This window comes from Danio rerio, chromosome 21 (assembly GCF_049306965.1).
Source record: "Danio rerio strain Tuebingen ecotype United States chromosome 21, GRCz12tu, whole genome shotgun sequence".
NCBI classification, from domain to species: Eukaryota; Metazoa; Chordata; class Actinopteri; order Cypriniformes; family Danionidae; genus Danio; species Danio rerio.
The window spans coordinates 13,521,713-13,535,158 of record NC_133196.1 but is presented as its reverse complement, the minus strand read 5'-3'; the positions used below and the strand labels follow the sequence as shown (position 1 = coordinate 13,535,158).

At 33.7% G+C, this 13,446-nt stretch overlaps 1 protein-coding gene across 45 annotated transcripts in view; it reads left to right on the top strand.

Moving 5' to 3' along the window:
• The window catches only part of celf4 (CUGBP, Elav-like family member 4), a 257,804-nt gene that overhangs the window by 171,791 nt on the left and 72,567 nt on the right, over positions 1-13,446 (top strand). The gene's annotated exons all lie outside the window — the stretch shown is intronic.

Below are 13,446 nucleotides of genomic sequence, written 5' to 3'. Positions count from 1 at the left end.
TATACTTGTTAAACGTGATATTTAGACATCCCGCAAATGCATAGAGACTCCCGAATGCCCGCAAACGAATGATAATCTCCCGGAAATTGCACGTCTCCCTCCCGGTCCTTAAATAAGTCGCGCACCCCTCTCACCCCTCACCACCGGATCCCTCCTCACTCTTCAGACACGTCGCGCGCACTCTGCCAAACAACGCTTCCAACCCCCCCAAACCCCCGGAAAAAGTGATTAAAAGGTGGTAATTTGTGTGCAACTTATCTTTATTTATTTGTGATTTTTTTATGGGTAAACAAAGCCCACGTGGGTCAGGTAGTTGAAACCGAGGCAACAAATAATTGATTCATTATGAATAATTAATTTTTCATAAATAATTAATTTACCTCCACCTATGACAACGATGCCATCATCTATCGTGATGTTTCACATTAGACATGTTAACATCGCCCAACCCAAATATATATATATATATATATATATATATATATATATATATATATATATATATATATATATATATATATATATATATATATATATATATATATATATATAATTTTTTTTGTATAACAGTTTCTTATACAATGACATGCCTAATTACCCTTACTTGCCCAATTAACCTAGTTGCGCCTTTAAATGTCACTTTAAGATAAATACTAGTATCTTTAAAAGTATGTAGTAAAATATTATGTACTGTCATCATGGCAAAGATTAAAGAAATCTTCTATTTGAAATGAGTTAATAAAACTACTATGTTTAGAAATGTGTTTGAAATCTGCTTCCCGTTAAATAAAAAATGGGGGAAAAATATACAGAGTGGCTAATAATTCAGGAGGCCTAATAATTCTGACTTAAATTGTATATATTTAGATTTTCTTTGTGGCAGTCCTGCATGTATATCATGTTTATGCAGGAGCTTTGCTTGCACTTCCTTGGTGAATGTTACTTATTGACCCTGATCCCTTGCCTGAAGAAAAAACTATCCTTTATACAAAACATATATAATTGAATGTGGCAATTCTACAAATACTCATATCTTGTTTTTATGTACCTGATTGTTACTTTGATTCGCTTTTTAATCTGCGTGTTAATTTTGCGCCCTGTTTTTGCTCCACTGGAAGCCTATACCTCTAATCCGATCATACAAAGCGTGAAAAAGGTAGATTTATGAGCTTACCTTTTGGCCCTCAGCAGCTGGCATGTGTGGGTCTACTGTATATCTGTGTTTGTGTGTTGTGGCTCTGCATGTCAGGCCTCATTTGGAGAGCAGAGGTCTGGGTGTGGGTGAGTTTCTCCAGCAGCAGCGACCTCTTCTTTTTCTCTTCTCTCTCTCGTCTCGTCTGGTCTGGTCTCTCTGCTGATTTGATTAGTTCTCTGTCTCCCTGCGCCTGTAATTGCGTTTGCCTGTTGCTGTGTGTTTAAGAATAGCCTCGGTCCCTGCAGCCTCCCCTCCTGATTTCCCTGCTGCCTCGCCGAGCTCACCATAACAACAGTCACTGACTCTGCATTTCTGTCCGCTGTCAATATACATTCATTTTTTAATGTTTGCGTATAAACATAGTATATAAATATAGTTCAAGTCAGAACTATTATCCCCCTTGAATTATAAGCCATCTGTTTATTTCTTTCCCCAATTTTTGTTTAACTAAAAGCAGATTTTTTTTCAACACATTTCTAAACATATTATTTTTTATAACTCATTTCTACTAACTGATTATATCTTTGCCATGTTGACCATAAATAATATTTGACTAGATATTTTTAAGACACTTCTATACAGCTTAAAATGACATTTAAATGCTTAAATAGGTTAATTAGGTTAACTAGGCATAACGTGTATAACGATGGTTTGTTCTGTAGACTATCAAAGAAAAGAGCCTAAAGCGACTTATAATTTTGACACTAAAATGGGTTTTAAAAAATTAAAAAATGCTTTTATTCTAGTTGAATAAAAACAAATAAGACTTTCTCCATAAGATAAAATATTATCAGACATACTGTGAACATTTCCTTGCTCTGTTAAACATCATTTAAGATTTATTTCATTTTTTTTACTAAATGGAGGCTAATAAATCTGACTTCAACTGTATGTGTGTCTGTATATATATATATATATATATATATATATATATATATATATATATATATATATATATATATATATATATATATATATATATATATATATATATATTTATATATATATATATATATTACTCAAGTCAGGAATTTTTATATATGTATTAATATATGTTATACAGTATAGAGTTGTTGAGTAATTATTTATTATATTTGGTTATTTTCAGTTTAGATTTTTGATACTACATATTCTTATTTTAACTGTTGGTAGTTTTTGTAATTTTATCAGGTTTTTTTCATGTAAGTAAGTTTCATGTGATATGTCAACAAAGTATTTATTAATTTCATACATCGTACATCATTCATTTTGCATATCAAGTTCATCTAATTTAAAGTTAAACCTTTTGTCTCGGCAGATAGCTAATGTAAATTTTTTGTGTTATTTTTTATTTTTTATTTTTTGCCCGCACACATTGAAATGTTTTGATTTCAATTTAAACATAACAAGAATGATACAAAAAATTAGGGTTGGGCGATGTAGACCAATTTGGCATCATATGATGTCTAATGTGAAAAACATCGTGATAGAGGATGGCATCATCATTGATGGTGAACTAATTATTAATTCATTCATTCATAATGATGTACAATGTCATCGTCTATCAACCCAACTAAAAATGTGTTACATTTTAAAGAATCAAACAATGTATGTTTAAAATAAATATATGACAAGGTGAGAAAAATGTGCTTGTAAATTACCAAACATAAGCAGATTCCTTATAGCAGATTTATAGAACTATACATTATAGTAACTATACATTAAATATCATATATATACACAGTCTGCCAATATTTACAAAAGAGACTCTGACTACTCTATACAAAATGTGATAATAATGTTACTATACAGTTTGCCATAATTTCACATTATAAAACATTCAGCATTTTAATATAAATTTTAAAATCATGAAAGAACATATTAATATTCATTCATTTTCCTTCGACATAGTGACTTATTTATCAGGGCTTGCCACAGTAAAATGAACCATCAACTACTCCAGCATATGTTGTAAACAGCGGATGCCCTTTCAGCCGCAACCTAGCACTGGGAAACACCCATACACACACATTACAGCCAATTTAGTTTATTATTTTAACCTATAGCGCATGTCTTTAAACTGTGGAGGAATCAGGAGCACCCAGAGGAAAAACACGCCAATAGGAAGAGAACATGCAAACTCCACACAGAAATGCCTACGGATCCAGCCGGGACTCGAACTAGCGACCTTCTTGCTGTGAGGCGACAGTGCTAACCACTGAGCCACCGTGTTGCCTGATTAATATACATTCAATATTACATTTTTTTATTAAATAATATCACTTTAAATACTGATTAAAGTACAGGTGTGTATACAGACACACTATAAACCTAATCGTCCAAAGCGAACCTTCTAGAATGAATTTATTAATCTCCTGTATGAGCCCATTTTTTTTTTCTATTTGAGTTTCTAAATCCAACAGTGCACTTTGCTAGAGAGAAGGCTATTTCTGCCTGCACACGGCGCCCACAAATCTGTTCATGTGACCCCATTTTTGTCACCCCTTCCATTACGTCATGTTTCTAAACAGCCTTATCATCTTTACGGCGAGTTCAAGGCCCGTCCCGCCGATGACATGAAGCATTCTGGTGTTTTATATCAGTGCAGCAAAGCGGCCCTTTAACAGCCACACATCCCTGCTATCGTTTACAGGAGCCCGGCCTGGATAAATCATTAAGTACGAGCTGTCCTCTAATCGCTAAATTACACAGGGAAGGCGGGCGTTCAGCGGAGAACAGCATATCCCCTGCCAAAACCGTCACGAGCTGCTGTTAGATGCTTATAAATTGTAGTGAGCAGATGGGTCAAGGTTTTGATTTGGTCATGACCCATGCTAATAAATCTATATGATATAAGCTGAGGAAAGCTCGTGCAGACTTTTTTTAAGATTTTTTTTTTTAAGCTGGCCGGAGTTTTTTCAAGTAACAAAATTGTTTTAGTTGTATGGTTTTTGTTTCAGTTCTTAATGAAGCTGAAGTTCACAATGAAAAGTGTATAGTTAAAAAACTATTTACGTTTTTTTATTTAATTTTCAATTTCAAAAATACACATTGATAACCTCAGAATAAAAATACAGTTTATACTTAACCCTTTGACTGATCGCTCTACCAAACGGTTGACCATGTATGCACTTTTTAAATAATGACTGTTAAAATCATTTAAAGAATGGTTGTTTTAAATAATGGCTTACACAAACAGCGTTGTTGGATTACAAAAAAAAAGTGTTAACGTTTACGTTCTGACGTTAACTGTAAATGAGAATCTGAAATATTTTTATTATTGGGGTCTATTGTTGGAGTTAAAGAAAAAAAATATTTAGTGTAATAATGTAATAATAATGTGTAGTTATAAAGTGTTACCATATTATTTTTTTGGATAAGTTTTTCGTTTTTTATTTTTGGTGAATAAATTATTCAAACACTGTTTTGCACTTAATCATGACGATTATTTGAATTATAGAACTGTTAAAATTGTATAATTTTATGGTTTTTATATAACTTTCCCCGATATTTACAATAGTTTCATATTAAATATAATAAGCTCAAGGAAATACAGAAAGTCTACTGTAAACATACAGCAAAAAAATTAATTAATGGAAATTTCTGTAATTTAATGTCTGTTATTTTTTCTTAAATTATGAAAAATAGCTGATATATATGAATTTATAATATATTATATATTATATATTTAATATATAAATATTAAAATATTAGTTTATACTTAAAAAAAACATTATTATTATTATTATTATTATTATTTTATGGGGTTTATTTTAGATCCCTACTTAGAATGCAAAACATTTAATTTACAGGTTTAAAAAGTCATTTTAACATAAAATCAACTCCAAAATCAACATTAATAATGTCAGATTAGAATTACAGTATACTGAACCATTAATTTCCATTTTAAAAGCAATATACACTAAAGTCCACATTTAAAAAGTTTAGTTAAAAAAGAAAATCTATCTAAATCCAAAACAAAAAAGTTCTCATTTTGTTATTACTTTCAGTTCAGTATTAACAGTTTACATGAAAATGTATAGAAAATTTATATATTTTTTTCTTTTTTCAATGGACTTTAAAATACACATTGACAATGTCAGATTAAGATTTTCTTCAAACTTTTCTTCAAAATATTTTTTTTTAAAGCATTAAATCCAAAGCAGGTTAAAAAATACCTAATATTTAACAGGTTGAATTAAAATACAATTTCAATCTAAAAATAATAATAATGAACTAAATAAAAATGGAAGAAAAATAAATTATGACAGAAAATAAGGAGAAAAAACATATTTGTGTCCCTAATTACAAGCAGGTTTGTGAAATAAACTTTGAAATAAAAAACTACATATAATAAATTCTGTTTGGATTTGGTTGTGACCTGTGCTAATAAATCCATATGATAGAAAGTGACAAAAGCTTTTACAGGCACAAGACATTTTTTTTCCGGCTCCCAGAGTCCCACTGCAGTTTGAGCGTCCCTGTAGACTCCACAGGCTTTGGGGATTGAGAAGAAAACTGGACAAAAGAGGGAGAATCAGTAAATCAATACGTTTTGCACCGCTAAGCTGCATGAGCGAGCGCACATGCGAAAGCGCACAGGAAAGAGTTGCACTCGCCAAAAGACGTTTTATTGTTTTAGAGGGTGTGTGGGATTTTTCTCTCTTTCTATTACCGGTTTTGGATCATTAAGCTATTGATTTTTGTTTGGCCGTGTAAGTGGTTTGCCAGGTCCCTGCAGGGAGAGCCGGGCTGGACTTTTTCTGCTTGTGACAGACAGTCCAATCCTCCCCCGGGGGCCAGGCGACGCTCCGGGCCTGAAGAGAACCAGGAAAATCCTAGAGACAGAGAGAGAAACAGCTCAACACTGCTACAGTATGAGTTTATTGTCTAATCTGTATGCTCTTTTTTATTTTCTGTCAGTTTAAAGGGATAGTTCACCATATGTTTTAAATTTTGTTAATAATTACATTGTAAAAGAAGATCGGTTAATAAACAGTATTTATTTATGGTTGTGGCTTGCATATGGAATGAGCCCTATCACAGCAAAGCATGTAACACAGTTACTTAAAACTGAAAACAGTCAAACAATGGAATGGCAGCCCAGGGTCCTGATCTTAACCTAATTAAAAATCTCTCCATAATCCTTGGCAACAAAGTTAAGACTAAAAAACCCACTGCAGTCAGCTTTGTGGGGAGCATGCAACGTAGTTCTCAGTACAAAAACTGGATAATTTTTGTTCCTCTCTCAAGAATTGCATTATGGGACGACTCTACAGTTTAACAAACTGACTTTTGTTGACATTTTGGTAGTTTACAATAGTATAATATATTCAAAATAATACAAAGAAGAGAATGAACTGGCAGTTTATTACCGTAATGTACAACACCAACCCAGCCAATATGAAGAGTTTAGATGCAAAAACCTCTAAAAGCCATTTGATATTTTCTTCTAAAAATTAGCACTTTTCTTCAGCTCCTTTGTGTAGGTTATGTAATTTGACTTTTATAGTGACAAATAGGTTATTTTCATTGCCTTTAAAGTTAAATAACTAAACATAAACATAGTAGGCTGAGAAAAATGTTAATTTTAGGAGAACATTTCATATGGCATTTAGAGGTTTTTACATCTGAACTCTTCATATATCACTTTAAACTATTATAATGTTAGTAAAAGTCACTTTTTTCAAACTTTTCAAGGTAAAAAGTTGGAAGGAAGATCAAGGTCTCATAATGCAATTCAAAAGCATATTCACCAAACCCACACAATATGCACATACACTTCCAATATTCACATATATTGTATTGCCGCAGTCATTTATTTACAATAAATTATTTACAAATTAGTTTTTGTGCATTTTGTCTACCTGTTACATCTTGTTGCAACCTAATCTAGTGGTGGGGTAGGTTGTAACAAATGACCACTTTGTATTTGTCATCATCTCTCACAAAGTCTGTGACATAGTTTAAGAAATTTAAATTGTTGACATTTGTAGTAGACAAATGTGGGTACTTTGCCAAAAAAATAGTATTAGGTGGTAAAGAATAATTGTTTTACAATCATCCCCGGTCTCCCCTACAGTATATTAAGACAGAAGTGCCAGAATGGCAATGGATACAATGTGTTTTGTAGCACAATACTGCGGTATTTCTTCAAAAGCAGATTGTGGAGATATTTTAATCACCCACTATCAATAAATGTCAAAATTTGTGCTCCAATGATATTAAAATTATCCACAAGCAAAAATAGTCAAAATGATACACCTCTAAATTCATCTAAAACATCTTAATTTGTTCTAAAAACATTTAAAATATTCATCCTCAAAAATCATCAAAATTGAGCTCCACTAATTTAATCTAAAATATGTTAATTTTTCTTCCAAAAATATTTAAATGATCCAAAATTAAAGATTCTCAAAACACACACCCTAATTTCATCTCAAATATCTTAATTATTGTTTCACAAATATTTCAATCATCCATGATCAAAAAAATGTCAAATTACAGACCCCTAATTTCATCTAAAATATCTTAATTTTTCTTCCAAAGATATTCAGAATTAAAGATCTTCAAAACACACACCCTAATTTCATCTAAAATATCTTAATTATTGTTTCACAAATATTTCAATCATCCATGATAAAAAAAAATTCAAATTACAGACCCCTAATTTCATCTAAAATATCTTAATTTTTCTTCCAAAGATATTCAGAATTAAAGATCTTCAAAACACACACCCTAATTTCATCTAAAATATCTTAATTATTGTTAATCATTGTTCCACAGATATTTAAATCATCCATGATCAAAAAATTGTCAAATTACAGACTGCTAATTTCTTCTAAAATATTTTAATTTGTATTCCAAAGACATTAAAACCATTTATGATCAAAACATTGTCAAAACACACACCCTAATTTCATCTAAAATATCTTAATTATTGTTTCACAGATATTTAAATCATCCAAGATCAAAAATTGTCAAATCACAGACCACTAATTTATTCTAAAATGTCTTAATTTGTGCTCCTAAGGCATTGTATTGTTTTAAATCATTCATATTTTATTGCTGTCTTTTTATTTATTTTATTTTTTTTGACAGTTTTTTCTGTTCTGCATTGTTTGCCTTGTATGCCTGTTAGCGCTTTGGGACTAAAAAAAGCACATTATAAATAAAAAGTAATATTATTATTGTTAAAATCATCTGATCAAAAATCATCAAATTACAGACCCCTAATTTTACTTTCATGTAAAATATCTTAACTTGAGTCCCAAAGACATTAACATCATCCACAATCAAAATTAGTCAAAATCTTACTAACGGAATTTCACCTAAAACATCTTAAATTGTTTCAAAAACAAATAAATCATCCACACACACAAAAAATTGTAAAATAGTACATCCCTAATTTAATCTAAAGCATCTTAATTTGTGTTCCAAAGACATTTAAATAATCCACAATCAAAAAAACTTAAAAAAACACAACCCTAATTTCGTCTCAAATATATTAATTTGTGTTATAAAGACATTTAAATCATCCACAATCAAAAACGGCAAATTACACAACCATAAGTTCATCTAAATTATCTTAATTTTTAATCCAAAGACGAATAAGGGTCACAGTGTTTTGGAACCACATGAGTGTGAGTACTGACTAGAAATGAAATGTAACTTTTTCAGAGTACTATCCTTTAAGCTGATGCCGTTTTGTCAGATATTGCTACAAAAAAAAAAAAAAAAAAAAAAAAAAACAATCCTCTTAAAAATATGGCACCATGGTGGGCGAGTGGAGTCTGCACCCACATACAGTACTCTGTCTGCATCTCGAATTTATTCAGCGACATAATTTTAAATATATTTTTTTCATTCACAGAACTTCAAATTTTATTTTTGAACATGAAAAATCCAGACCTTGGTGACCTCATAGCTGGCTGCGGGCCTTCTTTGGGGGGGTAGTTATGGGAGGAAGTCTGATGAGGTTATGAAAGAGGTTGGCGAGCCAGAAGTCAGTCAGCAAACAGTGTCTGTGTTTGGAAGGAATAGCTAAAAATGCTTCAGCACACACTGTGTTTTGTCTGTGTGAGTTAGTTTAGCAGTGCAATTGCATGTTATATTCTGGAGTGTACATAACTTTTTTTGGCCTTGGCCCAGTTCTCAAAGGAGTTCCCAGAGATGTTGCTTGATTTTAAGACTACCATCCTCTCTCATTGCTGCAATATTTTGAAATGTATGTACATATATGTTTATATATTTGCAAACATGTACTTTAAATTTGTGATTTGCAAATACTGATGAATATCCTAGATTTTCAATCCAAAGCCTACTAGTCAAGCTACTTACAAATCAAGTAACTTTATATAAGCAAAACAAGCTGGATATTTTACAAAGCTAACAACACACATTTGTTATAGTTATCTTCCCAATGAAGCATGGAGGAATTTGTGATTTTTGCTGTAACTTGGGTAACAAGCTTCCAAAATACCAACAGCGATTATACGCAAAAGTGCTTCTCTAGCACCCTATCTGGTCCACATTGTTGTTTATTGTTTATGCACATCTGTGTACCAGTTATCGGCACATGCAGGAACGTGCACACATAGGACTCAACCTGTGCAGTGCATTTGCCCTTTTTAGTCTTGGATAGAAAGTGCCCTTTCAAAATGATCAAAAGTGCCCTCGCGATGCAACACACCCTTGGTCCCGCCCTTCAGTAGGCGCGCGACAACACAGCTGATCAGAACGCGCGCGACAACACAGCCCCCCCACCCCCCCCGCTCTTCAAAAAATTTATCCTGCACATGCCCTTTGGACAGTCTCTGCACGGGCCTGGGCACATGTAGTTATATTGTTGTCTTTAGCATTGAAGTAATCCATGCACATTGTGTCCTGATAAAATTGTAGTGCATTAAAGTAGCTTGATTTTGAGCATGACTAGTTATTAGGGATGTCCCTATCAGGTTTTTTTTTTTGCCCCCGAGTTATTTGATTTTAAGCATCTACCAATACCGAAACTCAATCCAATACTTCTATAATACAGAATAAGAATAAAGAAGAGCGGAAAAATACATCCAGCATGTTCCTTATTTTATTTATTGCTTTTAGGTGCCTTCTCAGGTTTGTTGTGTTAAATGTAGCCTTTTACTTTCCACCTCTTGCAATCCAAAGTTTACGTATTTCACAGTCTGCTATGGCAATGTTGTCGTCTTCGACTTTATAATGACCCCAGACCGCAGACATACTCACACTTTCAGCTATAAGCTGTTTCTGTGTTCTACTTTACCGGCATTTAACCAATAGCGTCTCTGCAACAAAGTGATGTCCTGCCGCACATGTTGCTGTTTCTGTGTGAAGTCTAACTCTGTCCCACTGCATAACTATATATATGTATATGTGTGTGTGTGTGTGTGTGTGTGTGTGTGTGTGTGTGTGTGTGTGTGTGTGTGTGTGTGTGTGTGTGTGTGTGTGTGTGTATATATATACACATACATACATACATATATATATTCCAGTCCTGATCGGGAGGTACAATCCGATTCTGAACGAGTCTAAACCGCGTGATCAGGCCTGATTTGCAATCATGTGATCAGATCTGGACCACTAGTTATTACATTGTGACGTATTTTACATGTTTTCAATCATATTAATTTCTATAGATTTTTAGCACTCTTTTGCTGATGCTGATATTTTTTTGTGCGATCAGAAATAATGACTGTGAAAAAAAAAACTGGTATGGTACTTTTAGTCCTTTTGGTTGTTCCTTAAATCATTTTTACATAATCTTAATGAAATGTGTGATAGATTTGTCTTGTTCCTGTTTCATAAACTGAAGCCTTTACCCTCTATCCGAGAGTTCATTTTGAGCAAACATCTTTGGGACCGCTTAGATTGTGCTTTGAAAGTCATTAAAGACCTGCTTTTTCATGGCACAGGTCCATAGCATTCATTATTCATAATTTGTTTGGTACATTCAGTGCAAATTATTTTTATCTTACCTCCAAGCACAGTGTAATGTTCAAACATCACTTTTAGACTTTTTGTTGCCAGGCCAACAGTAATCAGAAAGAACTTTCCGGAACGTTCTCCTATTTTAAAAGCAAGAGTTTCTGCCACTGTTCAGTACACAACTTTTAGAGCTATACAATTCTTTGTCCTGACAATAAAGAAATTGAGCTTTGAGATAGAAATGATAAATTATAATCACAGTATACTGTACAGTACTCAAATATGTTAAGTGAATGCTCGAATAGGAACTATCTTCAGTAAGAACCACATGAATTTTACATGTGCAATAACATATTAAAATCAAATGTGAAATATACAGTATGGAACGTTTTTGGAACATTTTCATCCAAAACGTGTGATTGTATGCTAAATATATTCATAGCATTGAATCTTCATAAATAGTTTGGTACATGCAGTACAAATTATTTTTATCATACCTCCAAGCACAGTTTAATGTTCATCATCATATTTAGATTTTGTTACCAGGCCAACAGTCATCAGGAAGAACTCTCCGGAACATTCTCCAATTTTTCTGCCACATTTCATTCAGTACACAAATTCAGCCCTCCAATGTACGTTAATAATGTCCTGATAATAAAAAGTCCATCTTTTGGACGTTTCCACCCCAACTCCAATGCAGGGGGGACTCTGTGTTCTGACCCGGGCCTTCATTACAAATGCACGGACACAATTTGAGTGAAATTTTTTAGCATTAATAATGAAAGCGCCGTCCCTGCTGCACGAGGGTTGAGGCTGGAGCTCTTGGCCGCCTTCCCGACTGCGCACGGGGTGTCTACAAATGAAAGGGAGTAAATTAAGGAGAAAGAGGAGCTCCCGCGCACTTACGCCCCATGGGGAGAGGACACTTTTTCATTTCTTTTCAAAGCGCCGAAATATGAAGCAGTGTTTCCTTTCAGCCGTCACCATCCCTCTCTTTCTCTTTCTTTCCCATTCTTTCTCTCTCATCGCCCCGCCCTCATTGAGGAGCGTGGCTTAAATTATTAAAGATTTTAATCATTGTTCTGAAGCGCTACAGACGGGGATGGCAGGGGGCGCAGGGAGGTTCGGGTGGTGGTGTTCGAGGGGGTGGCAGGGGGTCTGTGGAGGCGGGAACGATTATGTTTGAGAAAGTGCTTGAAGTGACTGCTGTTCTTTGCTGTCCTTGCCTCTCTAATGGTGAATGGGGTTTTTTTATCTCCATATTTCTTTCATTTGAATATGTGTGTGCGAGAGTTTCCAGTGCAGCGTATTCTGGCCTTGAACCACCAAATTAAGCAGAAAGCCTATAGAGCGTGTAAAAGGGCAGTTTTAGGGATGTTTGTGTGTGTGTGAGAGGGAAGGGGGTTAATTAATACTCATATTCAGCGAAAATGCATTAAACTGATTAGAAGTGACTGTAAAGATTTGTTTTAAATACACAGAGTTTCCTATTTTAAATAAATGCAGTTCATTTGTACTTTCTGTTAATCAAAGAAAACTAACTGTGTTGAAATACTAGAGGTTGTCTATTTTCACTTGAAGATGTGATCTGTAAAAGCATAACAGATGGTCTGATGTTATACACTACTGAACTACAAGAATAAAAAAGCATAAGTATATGTTTTTTGGTGGCACACTGGTGCAGTGGGTAGCACTGTCACCTCACAGTAAGAAGATCGCTGGTTCGAGCTCTGGCTGAGTCAGTTGGCATTTCTGGTTTCTCCCACAGTCCAAGGACAAAGGATTTAGGTGAATTGGGTGAGCTAAATTGTCCATAGGGTGTAGGCCCAACCTCTTAAGATGTTTTCACACCTGCACAGCAAAATCCTCTGAGTAAAATTTACTCAGTCCAGAGTGGATTTGGTTCCTCTCTAAGTTGAGTAAAAGTTACTCAGCAGCAGAGTTAAAGTTAATGAAACAGTGAAGGGATGATTGAGCTGCTAATAAGCAAAAACAAAAGAGAAACACAAAACTACATCTACCTTCAGTCACAGCCTTAGATGAAATAAACTGAAATAAAATACATTGAATCTCTCAAAATATCAGCAGAGAACCATTAAGCAACTCCACAAACAGTAGCTTTACTTACAGTTGCCCTTATTTCTGACAGATTTTACGAAATTCCATATAGTATTATAGTATTAATGAGAATTCACTGATTAAGTAACTTTTTTTACAACAACAATAAACAACAACACCACTATTTGTGTTTTAAGGTGTCACCATTGAGGAGAACAGTAGTTGCTTTACTTGGGCTCTTTGATTCGACTTCTAATGTTTATCGTTTAGCT